Raw genomic sequence first — 27,908 nt, 5'->3', positions numbered from 1 at the left:
CAGTTTTGTCAAGTGGAGATGACAAAGTACAGGAAAGGATCAAATAACTCCCAACGTGCAGGACACCCACCAGATACACCAAGCATGCCTGCAGCCGTGGATGTGACACCCTGTAGTAGTTTGGTGGACCCAAGCATTCACTAGGTCCTGGTGGCAGAGTTTGCGAAGTTGCATGAAATGACTGAAGCCACAATTGAAGAAAAGTTCAGCTGTAGACTGGACCCTTTCTCAGCCATGCTTCAAAAACATGAGCAGCAACTTGAAAGCCGTGGGAAGAAAGTGGATGAGTTGGGCACCAAACCACATTGGCAGAGACCATGATCGATTCCTCTAAGGAGCGGATCTAAGCCCTTGAAAAACAGGCCCGTACTTTAACGGAACAAGTTGACAAGCTCAAAAATTGGGGCAGGAGGAAGGATATTCATATCGCTGTCCTACTGGAGGGGACAGAAGGTGGTCAGCCAGTGAGCTTTTTTGAGAACTGACTGCTGCGATTCCTTCACTTAGAAGCTGAAGCAGGACAAGTGAAGATTGAGAGATCTCATGGGGTTATGGCTCTCAGGTCAAGTTTAGACCAGCACCCTTGCCCTGTGCTTGTGTGGTTTCATAGCTACGGAAACAAACAAAGAGTTATGGAAGCCTCCAGCACCCAGGGAAAGATCCAACAGCTTTCATTCACGAGGGCTCCAGGATTATGTGCTTTTAGGGCTTTTCAGCAGCGGTGATTCGGAAAAGGAAGTCTTTTGATGATATTGAGAGAAATAAAGGATTCAGTATTCTTTAAGGGATCCAGCGGTGCTCTGTATTGCTTTCAATGGATCCATGCACTCATTTGACTCTCCAGAGAAAGCAAAAAATCTTTGTTGACATGTTAAAGTAGGCTGGATGGTTAAATGGATATAGATAATCATGTTTTTTCTCTAAGAGAAAGTTTGTTGGCTTTTTCTAGTATTAACCAGTGTTAAATTATAGTTGCGGATGGGTAGAGTACTTACTTTTAACTTCTTCATTAACATTACTTTTTTTTTGCTTGTGTCTGGGGTGCAGTTCAAGCTGGAGGAAGTTATGAAGGTGGTTGTGATGGCTAAATGCCTATCTAAGGACAGTTCAAGCCCAGTTTTTGTGTTTAATTGCCTTGGTTGCCATATTGGTAGCAGGGTAGAAGATAAGGTTTTGGGATGAGTAAGTGCCTCCAGTGGGCAGGGGATAAACTCCCCATTTTGTTTCTTTTTTGGTTCTTTATTTATGTAGTTTTTGTAAGTTTTGAGAGTTTGTTAGTTGTAGTGGTTTTAGTTTAAGTAGTTTTTAGGCTCTATGAGTCTTTTTTCATTGATGCTCAACAATTTGTAATTCAAGTTCTTCCTCCCTCGAGTTCAAATGTTGTTATGGCTAAAGATGTGCTTAAATGGTGTACCTGGAACATGAAGAAGAGCCATTCGTCAGTCAAGAGGAAAAAGGTTCCTTCTAGTCTTAAAAAGGAGAGGGTGGATATTGCCCTACTGCAGGAGACACACCTTAATGACAAAGAACATGTGCAATTACAACAGGGTAGGTTTGATCGGGTTTATTTCTCATCTTTTAATACTAGGAGTAGGGGAGAGGTCATACTTGTTAGGACGAATCGCCCATTTAAATTACTAGATTGTATTAAGGACACTCACAGGAGGTTCATAATCCTCAAAGCCTTGATATATGGGGAAGAATCTTGAATGTTTATTATTCCCCAGCAAATTTCTGGGAGATGCATTTTCCAAATTAAGTAACCTTGCATTGCGGCACATTATCTTAGTGGGAGATTTCAACTGTCTTGAGGATCCTACGCTAGATAGAATGCCAAAAGGCCCCCCAGTACACTCTTTGCAATCTAAGCAATTAGTGGATTTGTTTACGGAACTGGGGCTGGTGGATGTCTGGAGTTGGCTCCACCTCACAGGTAGGGATTTTACTTTCTTCTCTAATCCGCACAAGTGCCACACTAGGATTGATCTATTTCTAACCCCTGCAGCACTCTTAGATTCAGTGGCGTCCTGCACAATTGGGAATATTACCATCTCTGGTCATGCAGCAGTATATTTATTGGTTAAGAAATTGGGCAATATGACAGGTTCGAGACTCTGGTGCATGGATCCCTTTATTCTTAAGGATAGTAAGTTCATAGAGTATTTTCCTAATGAATTCAGATCTTTCTTAGCCATTAATTCAGATTCAGCCAGTAACTCATCCATTCTCTGGGAAACTGCTAAAGCTTATGCCAGGGGAATAATTATTTCTTACTCTGCCAGTAGGAGGTGGCAGAAGGGAGAGCAGCAACACTTGTTCGAGACACAGTTGAGAGTCGCCAAGAGGGCATACTTTGATAGACCCTGAGTGGCTGAGCTACAGAGGATCACAGCTTGAATTCCAGGCTCACATAGACAACCAAGAAGGAATTTGCTATTGCAGAGCAAAGCTTGTTTAAGCATCGCAATAGGCCGGGTAAGTATTTAGCATATCTTACCAGAAAAAACAGCGACCCTCCCCCCACCACGCCCACCAAGCCATTATCTCAATCAGGGAAGGGACTGGGACCCTTATTGCGATTCTGAAAAGATTAATGCAGTATTTCAGAGATTTTACTCCAAATTATATAAGGCTGAACACTGTGAGGATAGATGGGTTAAGATGGAGTTTTTTTTCAAGAACTTGGATCTTCCAGGGGTAACCCCTAAACAAGCATTTTCTTTAATGCCCCTTTGTCAGTGCAGGAGGCTGTGAAGCAGCTTCACAGTGGAACGGCACCTGATCCTGATGGCTTTCCTAATGAATTTTATAAAGAATTTATAAACATATTTTGGGAGCCGACGCTTAACATGTTCAATCACTTGTCCAGTCATGACTGCCTCCCACCATCCTTAAGTGAAGCTAAATTCTCTCTTATTCTTATGAAAGGGAAGACCCCGGAGGATTGTGCTTATAGGTCCATCTCACTTTTAAATGCTGATTTCAAAATCCTGTCTAAGACCCTTGCATTAAGGTTGGAAACAGTGCTGCCTTGCGTTGTCAAAGAGGACCAGACGGGCTTTATAAAGGGCCGCAGAACTTCCAACATGTGAGGAGATTATTCAATATGATTCAAGCGTGTCAACAACAATCTCTACAGGGATTAGCAATTTCTCTAGATACAGAGAAGGCATTTGATCGGTTTGAGTAGCTGTATCTCTTCTATACTTTAGAACAGTTTGGTCGAGGCAAAGCTTTTATTAAGTGGGTGAGGGTCCGTATTAGCGATCCCCTGGCCGTGGTTCTCACCAATGGTGTGTGACCCAGTATCTTTAATATTTTTAGGTGTAGTTGACAAGGTTGTCTCCTTTTGCCGTTGTTGTTTATGTTGGTGATTGAACCATTGGCAGAGGCCATCTGTAGGGACCCCAACAAAATCTGCCCCAGACTTGGGATCAAAGTCACATTAGATTTACGTTGTATGAGGGTGATGTTCTTATCCTTTTGTCAAACCCAGCGGTTTCAGTACCTCACCTGATACAACGTATCAAATCGTTCGGCACCTCTTCGGGCTATTAGATTAATTTTACAAAATCAGAGGTCATGCCTATGGGAGGTCTCAGGGGAATACCTGATGCCAAGCGCAAATTCAGATTTCCTTTTAAATGGTCACAAGTGGATTTTCTTTATTTAGGTATGTTCGTTATTCCCGTCTTTGATCAGTTATTTAAGGCAAACGTCATCCACTTGTTTGACAAAATTAAACAAGACCTTTGAACATGGGAGGCACTCCAATATCCTGGCTTGGATGGATAGCCCTTATTAAAATGAATGTATCCCCTCATTTGCTATACCCCATGCGAATGCTTCCTTTGATCTTTCCCGGACAGACATTCGGGAGACTTAATGGCTGGTTCAGCTCCTTTATTTGGCATCATAAGTGGCCCCTTATTAAGCTAACCAAATTGTAACTGCCCCACAGATTGGGGGTGGGGGGGTGGGGGGAGTATATCTCCTGGATATTAAACATCACCAATTAAGATTTCTTTTATCTTATGTGAGTGACTGAACCTGCGAGGACTCGGCGTCAATATGGTTAGATATTGAAGTTTCTCAGGCAAAGTGCCCCCTTATTAGTCTGCTGTTCTTAGACAAAATGAAGACAGCAATGGAGTATTATCATAACCTAATAATTATCAATACTGTTAAGGCATAGAGGGCAATGCAGCAGAGTGAGGGCAATATAGCCAAAACTTCATTTCTTACCCCTATAGTTGGTATACTGGGTTTCCAACTGGGGATAATGGATTCCAGGTTTAAACTATGGGCAGCTAGGGGTGTGTCTTGCTTGGGTGACTTATTTGAGAGAGAAACAATGATGTCCTTTGATCGAATAACTTGTAGGTACGGACTATCTAGCAGAGACTTTTTTTACTTTTTACAGTTCAGGGATTTTATTCAAAAAAGTACCACGCTTTTAACTGACCTTTACAGAGCTGACACAGAGAAGAGGGTGCTTAGTGTTAAGAACACACTTTCTGTCAGCACTCTTTATCGTCTATTGGAGAGTAGCCCCTCGGACAAGACTGAGCAGCTTTGTGAGGTCTGGGAAAGAGAGTTGGGGACTGGGATCTCCTCTGAGACATGGGAGAATATTTGGGAAAATGCAAGAAGGATTTTGATTTGTAATAGGACCCATGCCATGCAGTTGAAGATTCTTCATAGACTCTATCTGGCCCCAGATCACTTCTCAAAATTCAAAGTGGGAGTATCCTCAACACGTTCCAAATGTAGAATGACTGCGGGCATTTTTACTCATTGCTTATGTCCTGTCGAAGGCTTTGTACATACTGGAATGCTGTGGAAGGTGTGATAGATTGGATCTTAGGGACCAAATTGGAGATGGACCCAATATCCTTCTACTGGGCCTGCCCAGGGTAGCTTACTTGGATGTGCACAGGAAAAAACTTTTCAGTTTCTTTACTTTTTGCACAAGGAGAAATATTCTGTTATGTTGGCTGTCTGAAAACCTCCCGGGTTTGTCAGGTTGGCATAAGCTAGTCATGGAGCATATCTCCTTGGACTCTTTTGCATGTATGGTGCACCAAAAAACTGAGGATTTTTATAAGACATGGCAGCCCTTTTTTTGGATTACCCAGATACAGACTTATCTGTTATTCCAAAAAGGGCTTTTCTATAGCCATGACGATCTTGTCTAATGAATCTGAAATCCTGAGGGGAAGAATTACGAATATATAAATGTATATTGGTTAATCCTCTCTAAGATCGAGAGCTATTGTTTTGTTATGCTGAGTTGTATTAGTTATAATTCATTTTTAATTTTCTTCTATCTGTTTATTTGCCATGTTGTTTTGTATGTATATGCACATGACTTTGGTTTGTTCAGTTTGTATTGTTTTTGAGTTGTGTTTTTGTTGGTATTTGTAATATTAAAAAATTCTCTTTTTTAATAAAAATATTTTAAAATAAAATCTGGAAGTATAACAGAGTTATAAATAAAAAATGGTAGTAATAACAATGATGATAAGCTGTCAGGTTGTTATGAAAAGCCAACTGCTTGACAAACATCTTTTAGGGAATAAATCCTATCATTCTTACTCAATTTGGCCTGTATGTAAGAACAGTCCCACACAAATGTAGTTCACTCTCAACCATCTAATGAAACGTGACAGAAAACTGTTCATTTAAAGGCAATATATATGGATGATGCTAGTGATGCAAACACAAATCATGAATTGTTTTGAAAAAAAAATTACTTAAATGAAACAAGCAGGTCCATTGTGCAATCAGGATGGTGTCTCAGGTTGCAGCTTTTTTTCCAGCACTGCTCCTGAAAGTAGTCCTTTCATCTGTTTTTTTTATAAAATGAGAATATCTTGTTATATAAGATACATGGAAATATTCAGTGCTACCAAGGTTCAGTAACTAAATACATTTGTCAACAAAGAATCCAATCAAGATAAATCAACTTCGCAGTAGCTATTAGTAACAAAATAATATGCAGTGGAGCAGAAAACATGGTCCATTCTTCATATCAAATAACTTGTTCATTTTGCATTCCTGAAGCTTTTTTTAAGAGTTGTTTTTGCTTATTGATTACTTATACTATCAATTATATAGAAGTCTTTTAAGAATTCTAAATTTAAATAGTTTTCTTCTAAATGTGCATCCAAAACACCTTTATATCCCTACATTCCAGTCAAATTTTCTCATCCTTTTAATCACAAATTAAAGCTGTATTTATTTTCCTTATTTAGGGTCTCTAAAAGTAAAATAAAGACATCACATTTAAAACATTTCTACCAATGCTTGCATTGTACACAATTTTAATTTCTGTGCTGTAAAACATTTATATCTGCTGGCATTAATGTGAGTTTTATTGATAATCCTCTATAAATTAGTCCCATCTATAGGAGAAAGTGAGGACTGCAGATACTGGAGATCAGAGCTGAAAATGTGTTGCTGGAAAAGCGCAGCAGGTCAGGCGGCATCCAAGGAGCAGGAGAATTGACATTTCGGGCATGAGCCCTTCTTCAGGAATAAGGAGAGTGTGTCAAGCAGGCTAAGATAAAAGGTAGGGAGGAGGGACTTGGGGGAGGGGTGTCAGAAGTGCGATAGGTGGAAGGAGGTTAAGGTGAGGGTGATAGGCCAGAGTGGGGGTGGGGGCAGAGAGGTCAGGAAGAAGATTGCAGGTTAGGAAGGTGGTGCTGAGTTCGAGGGTTGGGACTGAGACAAGCTGGGGAGAGGGGAAATGAGGAAACTGGAGAAATCTGAGTTCATCCCTTGTGGTTGGAGGGTTCCTAGGCAGAAGATGAGGCTCTCTTCCTCCAGCCGTCGTGTTGCTATGGTCTGGCGATGGAGGAGTCCAAGGACCTGCATGTCCTTGGTGGAGTGGGAGGGGGAGTTGAAGTGTTGAGCCACGGGGTGGTTGGGTTGGTTGGTCCGGGTGTCCCAGAGGTGTTCTCTGAAACGTTCCGCAAGTAGGCAGCCTGTCTCCCCAATATAGAGGAGACCACATCGGGTGCAGTGGATGCAGTGAATGATGTGTGTGGAGGTGCAGGTGAATTTGTGGATATGGAAGGATCCCTTGGGGCCTTGGAGGGAAGTGAGGGGGGAGATGTGGGTGCAAGTTTTGCATTTCATGCAGTTGCAGGGGAAGGTACCGGGAGTGGAGGTTGGGTTGGTGGTCCTGACCTCTCCGCCCCCACCCCCACTATGGCCTATCACCCTCACCTTAACCTCCTTCCACCTATCGCACTTTCAACACCCCTCCCCCAATTCCCCCCTCCCTACCTTTTATCTTAGCCTGCTTGGCACACTCTCCTCATTCCTGAAGAAGGGCTCATGCCCGAAATGTCGATTCTCCTAGTCCCATCTATACCCTTATGTTAAATGTTTTCATTAACTGGGGAAAATTATGATGGAATGTTATGTTTGTCTCTACCTTTCATGTCTTTAAGACTTTGTGATCAATGATCTGAATATAGGGAAAGTTCTAATCCAACACCGCCATTCCATGGAATAGCTGTTTTTATATAGTACAATTCCAGAAGAAAAGGATGTAGAACTCAAAATTATTCTGGACATGTTAGCTTTAACGAATCAAAAATTAATTGGGGATGACCTTTGCTTTTTGACTGCTCCATTTTGAAGTGTGAGTTTAGAGATGTGTGAAATTGAAACAGTAAAAGTAAACTCATGCACACCTGCGTGCCTGAGGCAAAGACAAACTCAAATGCAATCTTCATATCAGGAGCTAAAACATCCCATCAGAAACTGTGTGGAGCTTCATAATTATATGTATGCAAGTGAGGTCAGATGACATTTAATTGTCACCACTAAGCACCATTTGCTGGATCGTAAACCTCCCCACAATTCATGAATGTTGCTGGGCAGGAAAGAATAAGTCTGGCATACATTAAAAGAATCATCTGAGACAGGACATTATTTTACTGATTTGGCAAATTTGAGATTTCAGGATTATCTCAAATTACTTCCATGCACCTTTATGTGAAGCCCATAGTCCTTTAAATTGTATATTTTGCTACCTCCCACTAATCTGTTCCATCCTTACCCTTTACTGTGTGCATGATAGCATCGAATGCACTGATAGGTTTCCCAAGCGGCAAAGTAGCTCAAACACACATTTGAGTAAAAAATGAGGTCTGCAGATGCTGGAGATCACAGCTGCAAATGTGTTGCTGGTCAAAGCACAGCAGGCCAGGCAGCATCTCAGGAATAGAGAATTCGACGTTTCGAGCATAAGCCCTTCATCAGGAAACGTTTGGCTGACCAATCACATAGAAATTAGGCCTGATATTCAAAATAGTTCAAACCTCTCACAAACAATATCAATTGGACATTGTAACCATCCCATCCTCCATGTGTACGATGTAGAGCTAAGGGGGAAATGATTGTATAGTGGTATAGTCACTGGGCTAATGAAGGTACTTTATGCATTGTGGGAATTCTGTGATTCCAAAACACCAGATCAATGTTTTGGAGACACAGGTTTAAAATTTACGATGATAATGATGAAATTTGAATCCAGTCGTCAAAAACCGGAATGAAAAGTTGGCTGATGGTGAACATGAAACCATATAATAATTGTTGTTGATAAAGAAACATCTGATTCACTATCATCCTTTAAGAAAGGATGTCTGTCATTCTTAACCTGATCTGGCCTATATGTGACTCCAGATCCACAGTAATGTGGTTGACTTTTAACTGCCCTCCGAACAGTTAGAAATGAACCATAAATGCTGGGCTAACATCCACACCCCATAATGACTTTTTAAAACAGATCAAAATCAGGTCCATTGTTTGTAAACATGTTCATGAATTTCTTAAAGCTATTACATAAAAGATAATTCAAGAAGGATAATCACAAATTGTTTCGTTCATTCATGGGACGATGGTGTCACTGGCTAGGCCAGCATGTACTGCCCATTCCTGATTACGCATGGAGGCAAGAACTTTCAAAAGTTGTTTTGGGGTAGGGAGATGCAGATGTTCGCAGTTAAAGGGATGGCTGGAAAATTGGAATCCTTCAAAAATGAGATTACGAGTCTGGTGACAGTATGTTCCTATTAGGGTAAAGGGCAAGATTGGTAGGTGTAGGGAATGCTGGATGACAAGAGAAATTGATGTCTTGGTCGAGAAAAAGAAGGAAGCATATGTCAGGTATAGGCAGGAGAGATCGAGTGAATTTCCAGAAGAGTATAAAGGCAGTAGAAATATACTTAAGAGGGAAACCAGGAAGAAAAAAGGGGGTCATGAAATAGCTTTGGGAAATAAGGTTAAGGAGAATCCAAAGGGATTCTACAAATGTATTAAGGAAAAATGAGTAACTAGGGAGAGAATAGGGCACCTTAAAGATCAGGAAGGCTACCTATGTGTAGAACTGCAGGAGATGGGTGAGATACTAAAAGAGTATTTTGCATCAGTGTTTACTGTGGAGGAGGATATAGAAGATATCCTTCTTTTCCTTCTTTATGGTCATTTAAGCGGGCATTGGATAGGCATTTGGAAGTTATTGGGCTAGTATAGGTTAGGTAGGATTCGGTCGGCGCAACATCGAGGGCCGAAGGGCCTGTACTGCGCTGTATCCTTCTATGTTCTATATAGCATGTGGGGAAATAAATAGCAACATCTTGAAAAATGTCCATGTCACAGAGGAAGTGCTGCATCTCTTAAAGTGCATAAAGTTGGATAAATCCCCAAGACCTGATCAGGTGTACCCTAGAATTCTGTGGGAAGCTAGGAAAGTGATTGCTTGGCGCCTTGCTGATATATTTTTATCAGTGATTGCCACAGGTGAGGTGCTGGAAGACTGGAGGTTGGCTAACATTGTGTACTATTTAAGAAAGGTGGTAAGGAAAAACCAGGGAATTATAGATCGGTGATCCTGACATTGGTGGTGGGAAAGGTTTTGGAGGGAATCCTGAGGGACAAGATTTATTTGGAAAAGCAAGGACTGATATGGGATAGTCAACATAGCTTTGTGGATGGAAAATTGTGTCTCACTAACTTCACTGAGTTTTTTGAAGAAGTAATGAAGAGGACTGATAAGGACAGACTGTGGTCATGACCAATATGAACTTCAATAAGACATTCGACAAGGTTCCTCATGGTAGACTGCTTAGCTGCCTGACCTGCTGCGCTTTTCCAGCAAAACATTTTCAGCTCTGATCTCCAGCATCTGCAGACCTCACTTTCTCCTCGAAGATTTTAACCTACTGCGAATCGTCTTGCAAGGATGCCTTCCTTGAAGAAGCTCTCTTCCTCCCTCTACAAGGATTTCAGTGTGTCTCTCTCTCACTGCACCCCCCAGGTCATCTCCTCTGCCTAACCTGCAATCTTCTTCCTGACCTCTCCGCCCCCACCCAACTCCGGCCTATCACCCTCACCTTGACCTCCTTCCACCTAGCACATCTCCATTGCCCGTCCCCCAAGTCCCTCCTCCCTACCTTTTATCTTAGCCTGCTGGACACACTTTCCTCATTCCTGATGAAGGGCTCTGGCCCGAAATGTCAAATTTCCTGTTCCTTGGATGCTGCCTGACCTGCTGCGCTTTTCCAGCAACACATTTTCAGCTGCTTAGCAAGGTTAGACCACATGGAATACAGGGATAACTAACCATTTCAATACAGAACTGGCTTGAAGGTAGAAGACAGTGGGTAGTGATGGATGGTTGATTATCAGACTGGACCAGCAGTGTGTCACAATGATCAGTGCTGGGTCCACTGCTTTTCATCATTTATGTAAATGATTTGGATGTGAACATAGGAGGTATGGTTAATAAGTTTGCAGAAATCACAAAAATTGAATTGTAGTGGCCAACGAAAAAAGCTGCCTCAGAGTACAACGGGATCTTGGTCAGATGAGCCAAGGGGCCAAGGAGTGGCAGATGGAATTTAATTTAGATAAATATGAGGTGCTGCATTTTGGAAAGGCAATCAGGGCAGGACTTATACACTTAATAGTAAGGTCCTGGTGAGTGTTGCTGAACATAGAGACCTTGGAGTGCAGGTTCATAGTTCCTTGAAAGTGGAGTCTTAGGTAGATTGGATAGTGAAGAAGACATTTGGTGTACTTGCCTTTATTGGTCAGTGCATTGAGTAATTAAATTCCATAATAAGATATTTCAAACTTAATCAAACAGTCAATTTGTAGTTAGGGCATGGATATTTTATAAGTCAAAGTTCAAATCATTCTCATTTGACATTCACATGGAGTTTGTCCCATGTAGTGAATTATTGATCTAAGGCAGATTGTCTGACTCATACCCAGCTCAACCAAATTGTCAAATGACAGGATGCCAGGAAATCAGTAATTGCATTCTATACATTAGCAATTTTAACAGCTAACTAAAAGGTTCGTTTAGCTAACCAAGAGTACAATGCTTGTCAGTTCAAAGATAAACAGTTTTGGTCAGAAGATGCAAAGGACAAAACGCATAAGACTAACATATATGGTGCACAGTATTACTAGTTTACTTAAAGTTAATTTAATAAAGCATTCATTGTTATTTATTTCTCATGGTGTAAAAATATGGTACAACATAGAGAATATTAAGGCAAATAGATTTGGAAACAGAAATTACTTTGCAACAAAGGTGATATTTTCACAGCAAAGTTTCAAATCATGTTATATTTTAATATTGAGCCACATTAATTATCTCCTTGATTGAGAAAGTGAGTCCAAAGTTTGATTGCTAATATATCAGCAGATTTTGCCAGATGCTTTAAATTTAATAGGCTAATGAAATATCACTTGCGAACAGCTGCAGAATTTTTAATAAGTAATTCAAGAAAAACATTAACATCTGGAGCACTTCTACTGGGAAGTATTTAATAGAAGAGTAACAGGTTCAGGAGTTAAAGGATCTAGTCCTATTCTTATGTTCTTTACAGTTGAAGTGTTCACCTGCAGTTGTTTTCTTCTTTAACTCGAAAGCTTACTTCTCTAGGAAATGCAGTGACAAATACTCTTTGCTGAACGTAGTCTGGATACTCACTTTTTAATATAGTAATAACCCAGAATAGCATTTATCTCCATCCTGAAGATGATATTTCCACAATAGCCATTCTTATTGCTGCTAGAAATGAGATTGCTCAAATATGAACAACTTTATAGAGTTCACTCGATTTTGATTGAACTATAAAAGGTGATTTTAACCCTGTTCACTTAACTGAAGCTAGGTAGGTGGGCAATTAAATCCCCTTGAGAAACTTGCCTGTGCACATTCTTTATTTCTCTATTTCACATTGCTCCCTTAACCAAGTTGGAAAAACATCCACTAAAAGACAAAAAACAACAGACTGCTTTTTTTAAATACGCAGATGAGATTCCAATCCTGTATGTGAGGCACAAGTATTACTTAAACCAATGGTCTGAGTGGTACTGTCAGCCCAACTGGAAGGAATTCAGCAGGTAAGTTTTGCATTTTTAACTTTTATTTGTTAGACCAAAAAGGAAAAGAGTATTTCAAGCAACAGTTTAAAAAAATGTAGAGTCTGATATGACTTCCCAACAATGTTCTGAGAATCTGAATCTTATGTTCAATATAAGAACCAAGTCAATATATGAACACAGATTACGTGTGTACCATTGAGAAAACAAAGTGCACCTTGGCAGTATCAGATTATTACAAAAGCAGGATAAGATGCAAAATATTTTTGACACTAAGATAAGTTTTGATAATCTGTAATATTTATAGATAAAATATATAAGAATGATCATCTGTTAAATACTGTATGGTCAGATGTATGGTTGAATGTTGATAAATTTAAGAAGCAAATGGTTATTCCATAGAAGAATATATACTGGAACGTAACAGATTACAAAATTCTATTTGGAGATTCCAAAGTTAGTGCTTGCTTTTAAAATTGTTGAATTGTGCTAAGGTGTTGAATATGAATAGTCTCATCGATACACACTTTTGGAACAAATGTCAGAAGCTTTAAAATAATTTCTGGAATAATGTTCATTTCCAGAAGCTTTCACAGCACAAATGGGGTGTTCAACAGCATAACAAAAAAATGGACAATTCAATGTTAGCAGCATTTCCAGGCCATAGGGTACAACATCCATATGAAAAAGACTTGTGAGTATCTATAAGCTGCGATAATAGGGAAATCTTTGACAGCTATGGCAGACAGTGGGGATTAACGAACTTTAACTGAAGAATAAACCATATAAATGAATGAAAGCTCAGTGAATGCTTAATAGTTGTTTAATAGATGATTCAGTTGCAAAATTCAAAATATCATTAGTTAATCAGCAATCCTAAATGGAATAATAACATTTTCAAAATGACCTTCAATATTAAAGGTTCAGAGGAGTAGATCATGATACTAATCAGGCAGAAAGAGTTGTACTTTAGAAGAAGTTTCAAGCCAGAATTGAGCACTCTAATTGCAGATGCATTCAATTCTGCTATTTTGGGCAGTGGATGCACATCCTCACTGTGGAATGGATTGGTTAAAATGTTACCTAGATTCTTTAAATCATGAAGAGTGAAGTAAATTAAGGTTAGGGTCATAGTTGTGTCATATTTGACAGTGACAACATCTTAAAGTCAAAGTAATTGAAATACTGAATGTTGACGTTGTCATGTTCCTAAACTCAGGGAAAGAGAGAAAAAACGAAAGATCCAGCAGTGATATTGCTCCTTATTGCGGCTTCTCTATTTTGTTCTTTCTGACTCTCCAGGTGTTTGAATAGAAATTGAATCCAGACAAGGGCATTACTGTGCCTGTCAGACCAGTCTTGATCATCAGCAGAGAGATGGAAAGTGTTGACAACAATGTTGTCAAGCAGCACTTATTCAACAATATTCTGCCCAATAAGCTTCTGAGCTCATTACAGCCTTGGTCCAGGCACAGATAACTTTGATTTGCTGAAGACGTTTAGTTCTAAGTATTCATATGCTCCAAGCTGATGCCTCTATTGGTCCGGCTTATCTCTTTCCCTTGCATCTTCCAATTGATAACAGGATGCAGCATTTCCATCTTCTCCATAACCATCACTGTTAAGTTTTGCATGGTCATATACATTACATATTCATCTCAAAAATTCTGGAGGTGGAATTGTAGGAACCCTTCAGTTATATTCAGGCACTTAAAACAAAACTTCAGAATGGCAATAATCTGCTCTCATTGAGTTCTTGTAGTCCCACAGACATTACATTTTTTCACCATCAACTTTTTCAGATACTGTACAAGAATCAGGAACCAAGACTACAGGAAAAGTCTCTGACAAACTCATTACTTTCCTATGTGATCATTTAGGGCTGATAGGGCAGATTGTCGCACGATGAAAGCACCTTCTAAAATAGCAAAAGTAAGTGGCACTAAATGTGCTTTGGATGAACGTTTTCCTGTCATATTCAGTGCCACATTCATTTTCTCAATTTCCAATTGCCCATTGCCAAGTGAATTGCACTGCTCATGGCTTTATTTCACAGAAGTAATTAAGACCATAAGACCATATGATATAGGAATAGGAGTAGGCCGTTGGACCCCTCCAGTCTGCTCTGCCATTCAATGGGACAATGCTTGATTCGATGTTTCTCACATCCACCTTCCTGCCCTTTCCCCATAACTCTCGATTCCTCTACTAATCAAAAATCTATCTAACTCAGCCGTAAATATATACAGGGACTCTGCCCCACAGCTCACTGTGACAAGGAGATCCAAAGACTCAAAACCCTTTGACAAAAGGAGGCATGGGTGGGTTGTGGAGGGGTGGGGGTGTGTGTGGGGTGGTTATGGGGGTTGTGAGGGGCATTGGCAGGTGTTCGCAGCACGTTGGCTCAGTGGTTAGCACTGCTGTCCCACAGTGCCAGGAAGCCAGGTTTGATTCCAGCCTCAGGTGACTATCTGTGTGGAGCTTGCATGTTCTCCCTCTGTCTGTGTGGGTTTTCTTCATGTGTTCCAGATTTCTCCCAAAGTCTAAAGAAGTGTAACTGAGGTGGATTGGCCATTTCTGAATTGCTCCATAGTATCCAGGGATGTGAAGGCGAGGTGGATTAGCTACAGTAAATATCGGGTCACAGGGGTTGGGCGGGATGCTCTTTGGAGGGTCAATGGACCAAATGGCCCCTTTCTGCACAGTGGGGCTTCAATGATTCTCGAAAAAATTCCTCCTCATCTCAGCCTTAAATTGGTACCTTTTTGTTCTGAAACTATTCCCTCTGGACCTAGATTCCCTCATGAGGGAGAACATTGTTTCAGCATTTACCCTGTCTAGCCCCTTAAGAATCCTGCATGTTTCAATGAGATCACCTCTCACTCTTCTAAATTCTAGTGAGGAGAGTGCCAACCTGTCTAAACTTTGCTCATAGATTACCCATCCACACCAACGTGAACCTTCTCTGAACTGACTCCAATTAATCTTTTCTTAAATAAGGGGATCAAAACTACTCCTAGTGCTCCAGAAGTGATCTCACCAGTTTAAAACTTCCCTACTCTTATACACCATCCCCTTTGAAGTTAGGACCAACATTCCATCAGCCTTCCTAATTAGCAGCTGTCCCTGTGTGCTAGCTTTGTGGTTTGTGCACAAATACCCCCATCCCCCTTTGTGTTACAGCTTTCTACAGTTTTTCTCCATTTAAATATTAATTTGTTCTTTTGTTTCTCCCTTTCAAAATAAACAAAGTTACATTTTCCCACATTCTACTCCATTTGCCAACTTTTTGCCCATTTACTTAACCTATTAGTATCTCTCTGTAAACTGTAACCCTCTTGCAACTTGTTTCTACCTGTTTTTATGAAGAATTTGAAAAACAATTAACTGAGGTCTGAAGGAGCCATTGGTTAAACTTATTTCATAATATCGAGGTAGAGCCTGATTAATGAGACAAAAATGATCAAACACTTTCTGGATAAATTCAGTGGCAACAAAAAAAAAATGTGTTTTTTTTGTGGACACCTTCATTGATTCAAACATTGAACGACAGGAATCCAGTTCACCCCTCCAGATGTTCTATCACAGTGAGGACAGAGTTGATCTACAAGCTCACTCCATCAAACTGCTTTGCCTCATACCACTAACATATTTGAATAACAAAGGTCTATCAATTTGAGATTTAAGATTTGTAACTGATCCAGAGTAAATTGCCATGTAGGAAAGAGAATTCAAATCTACCAATATGGAAAGTCTAACTCTAATGTTTAGATTGTGTCCCCTAGACTCTCCAACAATCAGAAATGGTTTATCTACTCAACCAATTCTCCTTAATGTTTTGGAAATTTGAATCTTACCACTTCTTAGCTTTCTACATTGTAAGGAATGAAATACTAATCTGTGTAATTTCTCCATGTTACTTAATCTTTGAGTTCAGGTATCACTCTGGCAACCTACGCTGCACCCCTCAAAGAGCAGCGCATCCTCCCTAGGGTTTTGGATTAGTGGTGCTGGAAGAGCACAGCAGTTCAGGCAGCATCCGAGGAGCAGCAAAATTGACGTTTCAGGCAAAAGCCCTTCATCAGGAATAAAAAATCCTCCCTAAGGTAGCTAGGTTCACCCATTTTAAGTTTCTTGTTTTTTTTTACATGCAAAGTGAATGACAAAACATTCACCTACAATGAAATTCATTAATCAATGTTTTGCACATTCATCTTGTCAATTAATTTCACTTAACAACTGTTTGCTTCCTTCTATATTGTCTTCAATGTCACCTGTATTTGGATCATTGACAAATTGACAAGTGATATCCAATCCCATTGAGATAATCAATAAATATGATGACTGATTGATTGAGTCTGTAGCACAATTTCTTGAGGGACACTGGTCACATGTACTCATTCATTCACGTTCTGTCTTCCTCGACTCAATTTCGAAACCAAAATATTTTACTGTCATTCCATGTGCTTCAATGTTAGCTAACAGCCTCTTAGGAGAAATGTTATGCTGAAGTGACAGCATTTACTACAGACTAGGCTGAGAAATGTGATAACAATTCATTCATCAGCTGTAAAGAGAAGTTCAACCTCTTTCTGCAACTTGGTCACTGATTGAGATTATCAGCAGTGAAGCATTTCTGACAGTTACACACTCTAGCAATATCACATATCACAGGTCCGTCTTTAACTCACTTTTAAAGTTTTAAGTATTCTAAACACTTTAAACGTATAAAACTATCAGAGTCCATAAAATAAATTCAGACCTGACCAGATATCAGTAGTGTACAAATCTTTTCTTTCTTTCCTTATCAGCCTGGAACTTTACTGAAATTGTCCAAAATGATTTGAAATAACCTTTTGCCCACACCACCACCCATTCCACAATTCAATCATGTGTTAAGAGAGGATGTGGAGAAACTGAGATTTGCAAACTTTATTACACTACAAACACAACATGCTTTCAAAAAACAATCACTAAATTTACAATTTTTGATTTGGAATTTGCCTGAGATTCATTGTCCAAATTAGGTGCCTTGATCACAAATAAATGAGCCAAGCGAATTTCATTATTTGTTGAAGTAAGCAGTTTGCATTGTTGTATCTCCAGTGTTGGACAAGTCAATAATTCTTTGTCCTCAACTGAAAATGTATTATTTTTAATAAGAAATCAACTCTTCTGCCTTAGGTCAAATATTATTTCCACATTAGATATGTTTGCTTTTTTACTTGAATACCAAGCCTTTGACAGTTAAATACTCAAACATATTTAAAGAATATCATTCCTTCAGAACCACTTTCATCTGATTTTTTATTTACTAACATAAAAATATCAAAGATTTATTTCCTTCTTGTTTAAAATTTGTATTTCATGCAAATAACTGCAATCACAGTCAGAATTTATGCTTGAAACAAACATGATTAAATGGGTGCACACATTAAACTTATTTAGGTACCTTTTATAAGGAGCCAACAACATTCCATATTTCCCACATACTTAAAGATTAAATATAGTTTCTGCAATAACATTTCATCAAAGCCTTGGTCATTTAACAATGCTCAATATTGCTGTTTGTGTGACTTGAAGTGAGAGCCAGCCACTTCACAATCACTCAAATTTTAGTGGGTTCCTGATACGGGGCAATTGCCCATCAGCATCCCTTCAATTTCCCCAGCAATTCCCTCGAGCCTGCTCTGTCAGGATTCCACAGGATCCCAATGTGAATTTCCAGTCCCTACTAGAAACAACTATCTGACCATCAAAAAACCCAAGCTGTTATATCCAGTTGTGGGCAGTAACACAAGTTGCTGAAATTTGGGCCCTGTTATTTTGTCAAGTCTTTGGCAGGGCCATCATCAATGGCTATTCTGGAGCTTGTTATGGCACATAGAAAATTTTAGCTTTAGGCTCAAATGGGAACACTGGAAGTTATAGTTGTAACAACTGTATTGTTTTATTTTCCATATTTTTATTATGGACTGAAATGGGAAAAGCACTGTTTTGAAAGCCAAGCTTATTAAATGGTTATTTCACTTGTAAGAATAAATTAATTAGTTCTTAATGTAAATGCTGTTTAAACAGTTTTTTGTGCAAGCTGTTGGGAAAGGTCTTTTTGCAGATGAGCTGGAGCAAGAGGTGTAGATGAATGGTGGTTTGGCTGGCCACAAATAACAGATTGGTGTGTGAAATGGTGCTGAAAATGTATTGCTGGAAAAGCGCAGCAGGTCAGGCAGCATCCAAGGAACAGGAAATTCGACGTTTCAGGCATAAGCCCTTCTTCAGGAATGAGGAAAATGTGTCCAGCAGGCTAAGATAAAAGGTAGGGAGGAGGGACTTGGGGGAGGGGCGATGGAGATGCGATAGGTGGAAGGAGGTCAAGGTGAGGGTGATAGGCCGGAGTGGAGTGGGGGCGGAGAGGTCAGGAAGAAGATTGCAGGTTAGGAAGGCAGTGCTGAGTTCAAGGGATTCGACTGAGACATGGTGGGGGGAGGGGAAATGAGGAAACTGGAGAAATCTGAGTTCATCCCTTGTGGTTGGAGGGTTCCCAGGCGGAAGATGAGGCGTTCTTCCTCCAACTGTCGTGTTGTTATGGTCTGGCGATGGAGGAATCCAAGGACCTGCATGTCCTTGGTGGAGTGGGAGGGGGAGTTAAAGTGTTGAGCTACGAGGTGGTTGGGTTGGTTGGTCTGGGTGTCCCAGAGGTGTTCTCTGAAACGTTCCGCAAGTAGGCGGCCTATCTCCCCAATATAGAGGAGGCCACATCGGGTGCAGCAGATGCAATAGATGATATGTGTGGAGGTGCAGGTGAATTTGTTGCGGATATGGAAGGATCCCTTGGGGCCTTGGAGAGAAGTAAGGGAGGAGGTGTGGGCGCAAGTTTTGCATTTCATGCGGTTGCAGGGGAAGGTGCCGGGAGTGGAGGTTGGGTTGGTGGGGGGTGTGGACCTGAGGTGGGAGTCACGGAGGGAGTGGTCTTTTCAGAATGCTGATAGGGGAAGGGAGTGAAATATATCCCTGGTGGTGGGGTCCGTTTGGAGGTGGCGGAAATGATGGCGGATGATACGCTGTATATGGAGGTTGATGGGGTGGTAGGTGAGAACCAGTGGAGTTCTGTCCTGGTGGCGGTTGAAGGGGCAAGGCTCAAGGGCGGAGGAGCAGGAAGTGGAGGAGATGTGGTGGAGGGCATCATCGATCACGTCTGGGGGGAATCTGCGGTCCTTGAAGAAGGAGGCCATCTGGGCTGTGCGGTGTTGGAACTGGTCCTCCTGGGAGCAGATGTGGCGGAGACGAAGGAATTGGGAATATGGGATGACATATTTACAGGGGGCAGGGTGGGAGGAGGTGTAGTCTAGGTAGCTGTGGGAGTCAGTCGGTTTATAGTAGATGTCCGTGTTGATTCGGTCGTCCGAGATAGAAATGGAAAGGTCTAGGAAGGAGAGGGAGGAGTCTGAGACGGTCCAGGTGAATTTGAGGTCGGGGTGGAAGGTGTTGGCAAAGTGGATGAACTGTTCAACCTCCTCGTGGGAGCACGAGGCAGCGCCGATACAGTCATCGATGTAACGGAGGAAAAGGTGGGAGGTGGTGCCAGTGTAGTTGCGGAAGATGGACTGTTCCACATATCCTACGAAGAGGTAGGCATAGCTGGGGCCCATGGCAACTCCTTTGGTTTGGAGGAAGTAGGAGGATTGGAAAGAGAAGTTATTCAGAAGTTATTCAGTCAGTTGAAGGAGGGTGTCAGTGGAAGGGTACTGGTTGGTACGGCGGGAAAGGAAGAAGTGGGGGGCTTTGAGTCCTTCATGATGGGGGATGGAGGTGTACAGGGACTGGATAGCCATGGTGAAGATAAGGCGTTAGGGACCGGGGAAGTGAAAATCATGGAGGAGGTGGGGGGCGTGGGTGGTGTCCCAAACGTAGGTGGGGAGTTCTTGGACTAAGGGGGACAGGATCGTGTCGAGGTATGCAGAGATGAGTTCAGTGGGGCAGGAGCAGGCTGAGACAATTGATTGGCCGGGGCAGTCAGGTTTGTGGATTTTGGGCAGGAGGTAGAAACGGGCAGTGCGGGGTTGTGGGACTATGAGGTTGGAGGTGGTGGATGGGAGATCCCTTGAGGTGATGAGGCTATGGATGGTCTGGGAGATGATGGTTTAGTGGTGGGAGGTGGGGTCATGGTCAAGGGGGCAGTAGGAGTCCAGCATCTGCAGACCTCACTTTCTTCTCGTGTGAAATGGTGAACAATGATCAATAACAAAGGCCTCCTGCCTACCAACAACTACATAGTTGACTGCCAAGTAGCTGAGCAACTCAGGGATTTGTTTTTCTCATACTTTTCTTAAACAACAAATTTTCTAAAGGAATAGCCTTTAATTGAGATAATGGTGTATAATCATAGTTCAGGCATTTTCAATATTCTTGAAAATACATCATTTAAATTCCTAGGACACAAATTATATGATCCTGGGTATTTTTCATTACTCTTCAGTACCATTATTTTCTTCATCCTTGCTCATGTGATTTCTTACCGTGCTATAAACATTTGTGTAATTATTCCACAGATACATTTCCATATTTCCATTGACAGTAGGGTTATGGTTAGGGTTCCAGTGACATCTTTTTCCTGATTACCTTCTTTTCATAACGTAACTAAAACTTTTTTTTTGTTGATTGATATCCCTAACAAATGCCTTGCTGTCTTATACCTTTCCTAATTACCAAGATCTGTGTTAGTTTCTTTTGTCATTCTGTACGTTTTTTGAGTATCTCTCACCACTTCAGTCATCCATGGACACCTTTTCAGAAAACAGCGAGCTCTTGAGCCCTAAAAGTATAATCAGATTCTGTATCATTTTTTTTAAAATTCCTTTTTGACAGCTTATCACTGATCATTTAACCATTTTATGCAGGAATTGATTGCTCAAATAACATTGTACTCATAAAAGATAGCTTCAGGTATCCAGCCAAAATGTGTCTTTATTTTTCAACAACATCTGGGTAGTAACAGGACGTTAAATTTTCCAGACTATGTCAAAAACCCAATGTCAGGTCCATTTCCGGATCCTAATCCAACGCAAGGTTATTTTGTGACACCCAGCAGAATTTTGCAGAAAGCAACAGGTTAGTCCAAAATTGGCCATTCAGTCGCAGATGGCTAGAATATTTACAACGTGGGAGCTAACTGTAGCATCTATCAGACAACAGTCTAGCTGCAAGAAAGCTGTACAATATCAGAGAGCATAAGCATTCAATGCAGCAATGTGGCCAACAGTTGTGAACGTACAGCCCTATGTTTTATCTTAAGAGTGTTGAGAGAGCAGAAGATCATCTTACTTGTGGAGAAGGGTAGTAGGAGGTCAGCCAGCCAATTTTGTTAATATTGATTGCGATTTGTTGCAACAATAAAAGTGGTGCCTTCAGTGAATGTAATTATTCACAATATAATTTCATAAGCTTTCATATCCTCATGAATATCCTCAAGATATCTAAAATAATGTGTAAATAACAATGAAGAATTGTGACAACATAGAGACAAAGGATATTTTGTTCCTTCTCATCCTTGGTTTTGAACACAAAAAGTTTTATCATAATATTTTGCAACATCATAATCTCTAGACAATTCAGTTGTAGAATAATTTGATGATGTTTATTTAAGCTCATCAGTTGTAAAGTTCAGATTCAATATCTTTCTATTACATGACTAATTGACAAGTTAAAGTGAGGTTATTTAGAAATCTTTATTATCTAATGATTCAACATTGGTCCATATTGGTGGCAGTGATTCAGCCTATTCAGCACAAGTAAGATTTGACATGCCACACTGTCTGAGCAGAAGCTCAGAAGGTATAATTGAGTTTTATAATTTCTGATTAAGTCTTGCATATAGCTGAAAGGTGAGAAACCATAACATAGTGAGCAGGATGTGCACCCAGTGCAGATATTGAGTTGAAGAGTGTGGTGCAGGAAAAGCACAGCAAGTCAGGCAGCATCCAAGGAGCAGGAGAATTGATATTTCAGAAATAAACCCTTAATCAGGAACGAAGGACTTATGCCAGAAATGTCTATTCTCCTGCATTCCTAATGAAGGGCTTATGCCTGAAATGTTGATTCTCCTGCTATTCCTAATGAAGGGTTTATGCCCGAAATGTTGATTCTCCTGCTCATCGGATGCTGCCTGACCTGCTAAGCTTTTCCAGCCCACACTGTTCGACTCTGATCTCCAGCATTTGCAGTCCCCATTTTCGCCCAGTTCAGATAATCCTTTTACAAATAGCTGATGACTGACAAGGTGAGTTACATGTGACATTCAGTGGGAAGCCATAAAGTCACTTTAGCAGCACACATCTGGGTAGAAAGTTTCTATTCTCCTTTACTGTTTAACTTCTGCAAACAGCTTTGTTAAACAAGAATAAAAGACAATCTTTATCCTTTTCTGAAAACGGACTACCTCTTGAGCCCTAAGAGTATAAACAGATTCTTATCACATTTTTAAACATGCCTTTTTGAAAATTTGTCACTGACCTTTTAACCATTTTATGCAGGAATTGATTGCTCAGATAACATTGTACTCATGAAAGATGGCTTCAGGTATTCAACCATAACGTGTCCTTATCCCTCAATGACATCTGGGTAGTAACATGACACTAAATTTTCCAGACTGTGTCAAAAAAGCCACTGTCAGGGGTTAACTCATTTATTTATTCACAGGTCTACTGAATTTTAGCTTATTTCAGAATAACTTAAAATTATTATTCCACTGTTTATATCGTGAAAAATAAGAGGAAACCAAAGATAGATCTTTGAGAGTCTCTGAAGGAGAAACAGGAATAAAGTGCAGTTCCTACGCAGAAACAGAGAAAAATAGTGATGACAGGTGATTCTCTGGTTTCAGTTGGGAAGATAAAAATGGACCAGGATAAATGAAATCGCACTCAGCTATACAACACTGGAGAAGTGTTGAAGGAGGATAGTGTAATTGACCATGTGAAAACCTGCAGACATGTCCAGTAGCTGCATGGACACTGTCACGTAAGACATTTATGGCTTTGATAACAATCACTTCACTCTGACAGCGGTAGTTCAAATAAAGAGTTTCCAGTAACATTTGCAAATCTGGGGGTTATGACTGCTGCTTTACTAAATTAAATAACAACAGTCTGTACTCAAATAAGTAACACCTGCTGTTCCTTCCTTACTCATTCAATGAAAGTATACATCAGTTCTTCGTAAGTTTTGTTAATATTGATTGTGGCTTATTGCAACAATAAAGATGGTGCCTTCAGTGAATGTAATTATTCACAATATAATTTCACAACATTTCATATCCTCACAAATATTCTCAAGGTATCTAAAATCATGTGTAAATAGCAATGAAGAATTGTGAGACCAGGGACATTATGTTCCTTCCCATTCTTGTTTTTGAATAAAAAAAATTCTCTACAACCACCTGATGGGCGCTCCGAAAGCTAGTGCTTCCAAATAAACCTGTTGGACTATAGCCTGGTGTTGTGTGATTTTTAACTTTGTCCACCCCAGTCCAATACCAGCACCTCCAAGTTATTGCTTTATCGTAATATTTTGGAACATCATATTCTTTGGACAATTCAGTTGTAGAATAATTTGATACTTATTTAATCCCTTCAGTTGTTACACTCAGATTCAATATCTTTCTATTGCACAGCGAATAGACAAATTAAAGTGACTTTATTTCAAAAAACTTCATTGTCTAATGATTCAACATTGATCCACATTGGTGGCAGTGATTCATTCTACTCAGCACAACCAAGACATGATATGCCACAATGTGTAAACAGAAACTCAGAAAGTATAATGGAGTGTAATAATATCTGATAATGTCTTGTATAAAAACCATGGTGGCAAGTGCTTGCTCCATCTGGCCTAAATTTCAGCTTAATATTCTGACCAGCTGTCAAATCTCTTGATTCTCTCTGAAGTCATCACCAGAATTTGGCTGTTCCAATCCCTTTCTGTAATTCAAAATTACGAAGTTCCCCAGACAGAACATTATCAATTGACACTCATCCACTCACTGTCCATTTGTAGAAACATAGAAAATAGCGGCAGGAGTAGTACATTCAGTCCAGTTCGCTTGTTCCACCATTCAATTTGATAATTTCTTATCCTCTCTCTCACACAGCAACCTCTACAAGATGGATGCATGTTGTGACAGGCAACTAATACAAATCTCTTTCAATTCCTTCTTCCCAATAGACCTTAGTTTCCCTAGAATTTCTAATAAGTTATTATGTCTTCCCCTATGACAACCAAAGTCATTACTTAATTGCTCATCATTTCCTGCTGCTCCATCATTAAATCATCTGTTTCAGGTTGTAAGGGGCCTATATTGTATTCACTAGTATTTCTTCTTTTTATACTTTGTGGATGCTCTGATAGTCTGTTTTCATGTTACTTGTAAGTTTATTCTCACGCTCTGCTTGTTCGCTCTTCACACCTCTTGGTCCTCTCCTGCTTAATGCAAAACTGTTCCCAGTCCTCAGGTTAATTACTCATTTTAGCAACTTTATATGGCTCCTGTTTGGACCTGATACTACCCTTAATTTATTTTGTTAGCGATGGTTGTTAGCTATGTTTCCTTTTGTCTGAAAGGAATATATAATAGTTTTAATGCCTGTATCTGTCTTTAAACATCAACCATTGCCCATCCATTGCCATGTCTTTAAATGAGGTTATGCAGTCTACTGCAGAGAATCCACTCCTCATACCATTGTAACTTCCTTTGTTTAGATTTAGGACAGAAGTTTCAGATTGGACTATTTCATTTTCTATCCCAGTAAAGAATCCTACCATGCCATGGTCACTTTTTTTCTAAAGGAGGTCTTATAACAAGATTATAAATTTACCCCTTCTCATTGCACAAAACTATATATCACATTCTGATTGAGGTTCCCATGACAAATTAAGCACCTCAGTTTTTCTTCTTATAATTTATTAAGCTATTAACCATTACGCCTTTTAATTGTCTCACTTCTGCTTCTACGATTGTTGGTTTACACCACCTGCCCATTGTCAGCCGCATATGTAAGTCACAATCATGTCTTACATTACACAAGGTCAAAACAAAATTGTCTTTCCCTGAGACTGGTGGATACATAACTGAATACATTTAAATGGGAGTTATACTTGGTTTCACAGGGAATTAAGTGATAAAAGAAGAGGATAGGAATGTGAAGTTAAAGCCCAAAATTAGCCATGTTTATATTGACAGGCAGAGTAGACTCGATCGATTTGGCAAATGTTCTCAAAGGAATTGCAATGAATTGTTACAATGTTATCTTGTAGCTGGTACAAACTGTTGGAGCAACTTTCATGCAGGCAAATAAAGAATATTCCATCAGCCATGTGCCTTGTGGACAGGCATGAAGAAGTGAAAAGGTGAGTTACTCACCACAGAATTGCCAGCCTCTGACCTGCTTTTGTATCCACAATAATTAAGTGGCTAGTCCAATTCAGATTCTGGTCAATAGGAAACCCCAGAATGCTAATAGTGGGAGAATTAAGCAAGGACAATATCATTCAATGTTAATCAACAATGCTTGGGTTCTGTCTTGTTGGTCATGGTCAAAGTCGGGCACATGTGCGGCATGAATACTATTTGCCACTGATCAGCCCAAATGAGAATGTTGTCCAAATCATGCTGCATATGGTTATGGACTATATCAGTATCTGAAGAGTTGTGGATAGTCATAGAGTCATAGAGATGTACAGCATGGAAACAGACCCTTCAGTCCAACCTATCCATGCTAACCAGCTATCCCAACCCAATCTAGTCTCATCTGCCAGCACCCGGCCCATATCCCTCCAAACTCTTCCTATTCATATACCCATCCAAATGTCTCTTAAATGTTGCAATTGTACCCGCCTCCACCACTTCCTCTGGCAGCTCATTCCATACATGTACCACCCTCTATGTGAAAAAGTTGCCCTTTAGGTCTCTTTTATATCTTTCCCCTCTCACCCTAACCTATGCCCTCTAGTTCTGGACTCCCCCACCCCAAGGAAAAGACTTTGCATATTTACCCTATCCATGCCCCTCATAATTTTGTAAACCTCTATAACGTCTCCCCTCTGACACTCCAGGGAAATCAACCCCAGCCTGTTCAGCCACTCCCTATAGCTCAAATCCTCCAACTCTGGCAACATTCTTGTAAATCTTTTCTGAACCCTTTCAAGTTTCACAACATCTTTCTGATAGGAAGGAGACTGGAATTGCACACAATATTCCAACAGTGGCCTAACCAATGTCCTGTACAGCCGCAACATGTCCTCCCAACTCCTGTACTCAATACTCTGATCAATAAAGGAAAGCATATCAATTGCCTTCTTCACTATCCTATCTACCTGCAACTCCACTTTCAAGGAGCTATGAACCTGCTCTCCAAGGTCTCTTTGTTCAGCAACACTCCCTAAGACCTTTCCATTAAGTGAATAATGCTAGGATTTGCTTTCCCAAAATAGTGTCAAACATTTTGTAACCATCAGTGAACATCCTTACTTTTGATCTTATATTGGAGTGAAAATAATTGCTGAAGCAGCTGAAGATACTTGGGTTGTTTTGGATATTACCCTGAGAAACTCTTGCAGAGGTGTCCTGGTGGTGGTTAAGTTGTTGGAGATGGTTCTGAAAGATAGGATTCTCATGCATTTGAAGAGGCAAGGACTGATTAGAGACATTCAGCATGGTTTTGCGTGAGAGAAATCATGTCTCACAAACTTAATTCAGTTTTTTGAGCAAGTAATTAAAACGATTGAGGGCAGATATGTAAATGTTGTTTATGTGAACTAGGATAGCCTTTGACAAGGTTAGATGTGGTGGACTAATTAGTAAAGTTAGATCACATGGGATTCAGGTTGAACTTGCCAGTTGGATACAAAATTGGCTTGACGGTAGGAGACAGAAAGCAATGGTGAATGGCTGTTTTTCAGACTGGAGGTCTCTTACCAGCGGTGTTTGACATGGATAGGTACTGAGTTCACTATTGTTTATCATTTATATGAATATTTTGGATAAGAATATAGGAGGCATGTTTAGTAAGTTTGTAAATGACATGAAGATTGGTGATATAGTGGACAGTGAAGAAGGTTATCTAAGATTACAAAGCGATCTTGATCAATTGGGTCAGTGGGCTGAGGAGTAGCAGATAGGATTAGAGTGGTGCTGGAAAAGCACAGCAGGTCAGGCAGCATCCAAGGAGCAGGAAAATGGATGTTTCAGGCAAAAGTCCTTTATCAGGAATGAGGCCGAGGAGAACTACTTCAAGGTCGGCATCCTTGGAAGAGGATTCGCAGTGAGGCTAAAATCAACTCGGCAGAAGTGGGTACTGAAGATTTTGGAGATGAGAGTCAAGATTAGAGTAGTGCTGGAGAAACACAGCAGGTCAGGCAGCATGCGAGGAGCAGGACAATTGACATTTTAGGCAAAAGCCCTTCATCAGGAATGAGGCCTCATCCTGATGAAGGGCTTTTGC

The sequence above is a fragment of the Hemiscyllium ocellatum genome, chromosome 7, assembly GCF_020745735.1.
Source record: "Hemiscyllium ocellatum isolate sHemOce1 chromosome 7, sHemOce1.pat.X.cur, whole genome shotgun sequence".
NCBI classification, from domain to species: domain Eukaryota; kingdom Metazoa; phylum Chordata; class Chondrichthyes; order Orectolobiformes; family Hemiscylliidae; genus Hemiscyllium; species Hemiscyllium ocellatum.
This window is presented reverse-complemented; position numbering follows the sequence as displayed.